Here is a 7,494-nt window from a genome sequence, read left to right on the forward strand (position 1 = left end):
CGTTTGGTGCTTTGGCCCAAAGGTATTTCCCCAGACTTCACGTAGGGAAATCTTACCAGTCGATGTGATAAGCACCAAGAGATGAGCCTCCGTTGCATTATTAACTCACAGATTCCCTATGAGTCAGGGGTCAGGACCTTTATCAAAGGGTCTAATCTTCCACTCTTGTGGCAGGGAACACATCTCGGACCCATTCTTCCCCCTTTCTGCATCTGAGGGCATCTAATGTGGTATTACGTGTGAGAAAGAGATCCTCAATAGACACTGAACCTGCTGGTGCCTTTGATGGTGGACATCCCTGCCTCTATGTCGCTATCGTTTATAAACATCCTTGTTGAGGGAATTTAAAAAATGAATCCATCCCGCAAACTCACTTTCTCACTGCGCCACACCCCAGCAGGCTCTTAATACTCCCTCCCAGCTATTAAAAACATCTTGCTCGCATGCAACTCTTTACACACCCCTACAATCATTCATCTAAATAGCGCCTAAGACCCGGTAAGTAAAGCATGACTCTTAAGGCCTTAATACCCAATCAGATTTATATAATAATAAAAATCACAATTTACAAGATGCCAATTCAATCATTTCAGAACCAAATAATAAAGACAGTATTCTAACCCAATTAATCTACTTTGTAAAAACCTTTGCTTGGTTGTTTAACTTCGTGGAGTCTGGCTGGTCCTCATCATCTGCATCCATGACCTCTCTCCTCCTGCTCCTGACCTTTCTCCACCTCCTGCTCCTGACCTTTTTCCTCCTCCAACTCTAGCTCCACCTCTCTATTCCTGTCTAATCACAGGCCTGTCACTGCCCTAATGTGATTGGACAGAGAAAATGCTACAGCACTTCCTAGTCTTAGCCACTTCATCAAAGCAACACAGACCTGAAGCAGGCTTACATCCCATTTGTTTTTAATAGAGCACACCCTAAAAGAAATATTGAAATATTTTAAGGAACCTCAAGTAGAGTTTCCAATACACGTCTGGGACAATGCTACCAGCAGGGACCTTAGAACACTGGGAAGCAGCTGACAAAAACAAAAAAAAAAAAAATGGAACGAGATCATATCACCCTGCCTCTGCATCTTCCAGCCTTTGGTCCACCGGGCCTGACATCCCTTACTTGACACAAGAAGTCAGAAACTGAAGTTCATTTGGCCCGAGTTCGTGAACCTGATCCTCTTCACAGTAGGGTGAGGTCTAATGGGGAAAGTAGTCGCTTTGGCTTTTAAAGGGTAGCCTTTGCTTCTTTATTTTACAGAGCTCCCTAGCCAGGAAAACAAAGAAGGGTTGGTCCTCCTATGACCCCTTCCGACCCCTTCCGTCTTCAACAAACACTTCCTGGGTTAGCTAAAGATTCAGCACTTAAAAAACGTGCATGCCACAGCTGCAATATCCTAACCTAAACGTTCTGTATCACCTTTAAATACAGGTGATTCCTCAGTGGTGCCATTTCCCCAAAAGTTGTAGGAGGTACCATAGCTTGTAGACCAGGTATTTTGACTGAGGCAAAAAAAAAAAAAAGCTATGCCACACTAAAAGCACAGCCTTGACCCCTCTGACTATAACAGAAGCATTCTGGCTACAATCTCCCCAGGAGCTCAGGACAGCATAAAGAGAAACACTCCAGCCCCCCACCCCGCTCCCCAACATGAATGTTATGTGTCTCCTGCTACAATGCTTTCAGCCACATGGGCCACATACCATGTCTACATGTGAAAATGTAAGAGCCTATAAGTATAGAACGTGAGCCTGGCCTTTGTGTCTTCTACAGATGAGTTCTGGTCAGGTATGCCCCAGGTGGTCAGACTGAAGTCATGAGAAGAATAGCAAGGGGATGCTGACCTCCTCCGCTTCCACCAGAGTGTTCTAGCCAAGAGGTTTAGCAGGAGCTCTGGCGGAAGGTTAAGAAGTCTCCTCCAACACATATGGATGGCGCTGGCGGACCTGCTGCTACAACAGGGTGTGCACTCTAGTAGAATGGGTCCCACCCAGGTCATTTGACTGCAAGAAGGCACAACATTGCCACTTGGCTCTTCCGCCTTTTCCTTGATGCTCACACTCCCAACAGTAACAGATTGTCTTCACTCAGCTGGCTATGACTATAGGCATGAAGGAGAATGCCTGCCTCCAAGGACAGATAGGCTGTTCACACAGATCCTCTTTATATTACAGCGAGAGTGCTGCAGGACAGCAAGAGGGTGGTGGCAAAGTCCGTGCCCCCTCAGGAAAGCAGCAACGTTGAGTGTTCCAGGTGTAAAGCTGATCCCTGGGCCATAGACCCTGTGGCTACAAGTTGTCTAACAGCAGCATGGACACTCGATCAATTACTGTCCCCGGTACTCAGATTTCTGTTGGTGGCTCCCAGGCAGAAAATCTTAGCTTTGTTGATGGAAAAATTGCTGAGCTGCATGCAGAGGCAAGATGAAAGGTCAGTGATGGGTATACAAGACTGACTTGAGTTTTGCTGTCAACTGAATGGCTAGGATGTGGCAAAGGTTAAATTAGAAACATATGCTGGAGCTGTCGACGAAGGAGCTCCAGAGTTTAAGTAAAGAACCCCACCCGGCCGTATTGTCACCAGAGAAGTGGTATAGAGACAAATTAGATGCTGTATTTAGGAGGGAGGGTCCTTAGCATCAAGCATATCCATGAACAGTGTGAAAAGGAGGGTGAGGGGAGGAGGGGAGGAAGAGGAGTCATTGTACCCACATTAACCCCATCAAAGTCAAAGAAAGGCTCGGATATGGAGACTGCAGCTTTGAGCTGCTGGAGAGACAAGGCATGGCTAGCCTGTGTCTACAGAAAAGTAGCTCCACCCACTTGCCCCAGGGTGGAAAGGAGGGGGAGGGGAGGAGGGGGAAGAGGGGGAAGAGGAGTCATTGTACCCACATTAACCCCATCAAAGTCAAAGAAAGGCTCGGATATGGAGACTGCAGCTTTGAGCTGCTGGAGAGACAAGAACTGGCTAGCCAGTGCCTACAAAAAAATAGCTCCACCCACTTGCCCATTTAAAGACCTCAAAACCAGGGCTGAGCTGTGGATCCTGGCCCAAAGAACGGTTTAAGAAAAAAAAAAGAAAATTGCATAAATGCAAGAGGCTGGTGGAGCCCCAGACCTTTGCAGGGGATGGTGTTCCTCACACAGTGGGCCATGGGGCTTATGTGAGGGAGTACACGCTGAAGTCTAGAGACACCAGCTCCCCTGCTACATCTGTGCCAGCTCCTCAATGTTAAAGGTTTGCTCCAAACAGGCAGGCCACAAAGGCATTGGCCTTATGCAGAAAACATAGTTTCCTGGCAAGTGGGTGGAGCTATTTTTCTGTAGGCACTGGCAGTTTCCCCAAGGCAGTTCAATTCTGGCTTCTCCTACCTCCCCACCCCCCACCCGGGCTGCAGTCCAAGGGTGGCACTGGCCTTGGGCTGCTACAGACATAGGTGGTTCTTGGGCTCTGCATCTATAGTGGTGAGTTGAGTTCTCTCCAAGCACAGAAATGCTATGGCCCCCTGCAACCACCTCAGATATCCCCTAGTCATGTAGGCCTGGGTTCTCTGATGCAAAAAAAAAAAAAAAAAACCCACACACAGAAGTCTGAGTCTGGTCACCACAGCTGACAGCATAGGCTGGGGAACTCACAATGTCAAAGGCAGATATCACTTAGAGCTTATCCCTTCTTCCTGGTACTGACACTTGCAAAAGGGTCAGGGGTACCTTCCCCAAGAGAAGGAAGTACACCTCTCTGGCACACAGGCCGAGCTTCAGGAGCAAAGTCTGGAGACAGAAATCAGCTAAATAGCTGTCCCCGAGCAGGCTGGGCAAACGGGCCTTGCGCAGGCAATGCTGGCCCCAGCGGTGGCTGTGACTGCAGAGCCCCTGGTGGACTGACAAAGTCGCCGGAAAAAGTCTTTAGAGGATGGGTCAGTATGAAAGGTAGGGGAGAATCACATACATGGGTGCAGGCCACTCCGGTATGCATGTGGCAGGCTTATCTGGAAAGAACTGAGGTTCTGGAACGATGAGAGGATCAATAGTAAGAGACGTCGTAAGCCATGGCTGAGCAATGGGAAGTCGCGGGTTTCAAAAGTTTTCACGGGGTTCACTGAGAATACCAAAACTAAGTCTAAACCAAGATCAGCTCGAATTTAAATAAATAAAGCACTTCACTACACTTTCATCGTGTGAGTCAAGGGTCAGACAAGACTGGGGACAAGTCAGCCAATATGGTGACTGAAAAGTACTTCAGTAACCAGTTTATAAGATAGGATCCCAACAGTCCAGCCTACAGCATCTGAGGAGAAAGACTTAGCAGGCTGGTTGGCACTGCCATCTGACACAGCCTTGGTCTTCTAAGATATTGCTGAGTTGTCTCTAAATTCGGGTCCTTGATGAACCCTCTACAGGAAACCAAAGGGTTCAACAGTTAACAGTGGGTGGCTGCAGTAGCCGAGATAAAACCTGAGTCCAAGAAAGGCGGGTGAATAAGGACTCTTCCCTGCCCTGGTATGGGAAAGCATTCCTTCCGGGTTAAAGTAGAGAGCCGGGCAGAACGGTCTGCATCAGGTGAATGGCTTCCTTGCCCTCTCTGGCAACAAAGAAACTGGATGAGGCTGAGCCAGAGACTCGAGTGGAGCCCTGCTCGCAAAAGTCACTGTTTGAAAGACATACAACCAACTCCAGCAAGGCCAAGGCATTGGCCAATGAACTCATATTAAGATGACTGGCTTCTCGGAGCCAATTTCACTGACTCCTCTTAAAAGACCCAAGACTGGTGGCAGGCGAAGCGAGTGTCACTCTAAGGGTGCTCTGGATAGGTCTAGAATAAACTGTTCTTCCACTCTTTGATGGACACAGTTCCTCCTGGAGTTTCCCGGGACCCTCAGCTCGGTTTCCTGGTAGCAAGATTATACGAGGGGGCCAATGTCACCCAGCTTTGAAGTATGACTAAGTGAAGAACAAGCTGAGGTCTATACGGCACCCCCTGGTGGCAAACATCTGAAGGGCGCTCATTTCTTCTGAACAGCCCGGGGAGGGAAGGACCACCAAAACTGGGCACTGGTGCCTATTCCGATGAGGTAAAGCCAGGGTGGTAAAAGCAGAAGAAAATGAGGGCTCAGCTGAAGTGCTGAAGAGCTCTGAGGTGTCCATGGGCTGTGTGGAGTGATTAGCCCGGAGGCCGGTGAAGGGCGGTTGGAAACCTCAGCCCTCGAGGCTGAAAGTGCTCATCTTCCTGAGCATGCGCACATCCTTGGAACCTTTGCACAGAACACACAAACGGGCCATCCCAACAGACCCTCCGCAGCCCACGCAGGTGTTTGGGAGCAAGAGAGACCCATTTTGTTGTTAAGTCTCCAACGCCAGGCACAAGGCAACAGCTTGGGAGATCACTGCTTGCCATTCTCATTTTCTTCTCCAGGAACACTGGAAGTCACAGCCTGGTCCAGGCTGGGGCGTGGAGGTGGACCCGCAGGGAGGACGAAAGAGTGAGAGATGAAGGACGAAAACAGCCTGTTTCCTGTAGGTTACCAGGATCGACTGAGACAGGGCGTGGCTGCTGAGGTGTCTGGGTACCCTCTCACCAACCTCTTTTCCTTGCCAGCCATTTACTCGGGGGCACCTGGATCATGATCTTTTAAATTAGAGATTGGGACACCCTGCTTCCCAAGCCACCTGTGGCAGATGCCCCCCATCCCACCCCTGGAACAGAACACCAGGCAGGATGCACTTCTGCAAAAGCCAGACAGTATTCGCAGCCTGTGTGCAAAGCACCCGCTGAGTGTAGAAAATACAGTGGATGTTGTGTGCTGCTTTTGCCCCGACAGGGCTAACTTCAATGCTCCTCTGTTGCCTGGGTAGATTCCTTTAGGGGTTTGTATTCCTTAGCTTTCTCTATCGCTGTTATAAAAACCGTGACTAAAACCAACTTAGGGAGGAAAGGAGCCTATTTGGCTTATACCCTGTGGTAGAGTTGGGGTGAGAAGGGAGACAATCCACCATGGAGAGATGTCAGGGCAAGAGCTGAAGCAGAGGCCACAGAGGAGTTGCTGATTACCGGCTTGCTCCTTACGGCTTGCTCAGGCCTTTTGTACAACCCCAAACCACCAGCCTAGGAGTAGTGCTGGACCTTCCTATCAATCAAGAAAGTGCCTGGACAGATTGCCTACAGATGACTTGAGCTTGCTCAGGGTGACGAAACCAGCCCTCACAGGACTCCTCGTCTGAAAACAAATGTAGGAATTTTCCAGTCGGGGGGTTTACAAAGAATCCTTGGTGGCTCAGCCACCTCCTTAGCCAACACTGAGGTGTTAACTCCGTTACCAGTCTGTAAGGACCTTTGATGATCACCTTCCACATAAGGAAAGTCACAACTACAGTTAAACAATATGACACACTGAAGGCACCAACTGTCAGGAGTCCAATCTTGATGGAGATTATGTGTACTATCTCCTCACCTATAGCTCAGATCCATCTTTAAATTCTGATCACGTGTGTGTGTGTGTGTGTGTGTGTGTGTGTGAATGTATGTGCACGCATGGCGCGCATGCACACCACAGAGGGGGTGTGCATCTGGAAGTCAACTTGTGGGAGTTCTCTCTTTCCACCATGTGGGTCCCTGGATCTGAGCTCACTTTGCCATGCTTGGCAAACAAGCTCCCTTACCCACAGAGCCATCCTGCTGGCCCTTCCAACCCTATCTTATAGATCACAAAAAACATCAGCCCCAAAAGTTGTTGCCCTACCTTTTAACTGATGACAAAGCAGAGACTGGAATGACTGCCTGCTAATGAGGGCCAACCCTGAGCAACCATCCAATACGGGGAAAGCGGACATGTTTCCCCTAAACCTGCAGATCCACTCGCAATAGCCCCTTTACACTTGGCTTCATTGGTGGCCAAGAACCTTAAAATTGCATTGACGAATTACATCAAAATTGGTATTGTGGCAAAGTCAAGCACTCAGTACTGAACGTTTACCATTAGAAATAAGGTCAGGAAATGGTCGTGACTGATGGGAAGGTCCACTCTTTACCCAGCATTTAAACTCATGGCATGGACCTCATTATTCCCCAACTCTGGCCGTCGAGGCTAACAGTGTCTTTGCCATAGAAAGAGACTGAAACGTTTGTGAAATCTGAGGGTGCTCCTTGAATAGATATCAAGCATAGTCTATGATAGTATTTCCTTGTCTCTCGAGTCCTACGCCAACCGTGCATTTTTTTAAAAAAAAAACACTGTGTTGCTAATAATTAAAAGTGGATTTACTTAGCTGGGTAGTTCTCATTAGTTTGCTGGTGCACTGAAGGCTTTGGCTGACTAGGATCTAACACACACACACACACACACACACACACACACACACACACGTGTAGTGCATATAAGCATTAAATCAAAGCTGAGTCCAGCAAAACCTAATCCTAACAGCCCTAGAGTAAAACTCAAGATGAAGTCATTGACATCGGAAAACACCTCAGCACAACAGAAGGAGCAGCCCCTCC

The 7,494-nt window shown here is 48.5% G+C and overlaps 2 long non-coding RNA genes across 2 annotated transcripts in view; one reads left to right on the forward strand and one right to left on the reverse strand.

Moving 5' to 3' along the window:
* Positions 1 to 564: 564 nt before the first annotated feature.
* Positions 565 to 5,225, reverse strand: LOC116075140. The gene is made up of 2 exons (XR_004112435.1): positions 3,639 to 5,225; positions 565 to 2,409 (listed from the first exon to the last, which is right to left on the reverse strand). It is a non-coding gene; the product is annotated as an uncharacterized LOC116075140 (long non-coding RNA).
* The window catches only part of LOC116075139, a 4,908-nt gene continuing 1,965 nt past the window's right edge, over positions 4,552 to 7,494 (forward strand). Inside the window, exon 1 of the long non-coding RNA XR_004112434.1 lies at positions 4,552 to 5,516. This is a non-coding gene — a long non-coding RNA (uncharacterized LOC116075139). The remainder of the gene's footprint in view (positions 5,517 to 7,494) is intronic.

Source organism: Mastomys coucha, unplaced genomic scaffold (assembly GCF_008632895.1).
Source record: "Mastomys coucha isolate ucsf_1 unplaced genomic scaffold, UCSF_Mcou_1 pScaffold3, whole genome shotgun sequence".
NCBI classification, from domain to species: domain Eukaryota; kingdom Metazoa; phylum Chordata; class Mammalia; order Rodentia; family Muridae; genus Mastomys; species Mastomys coucha.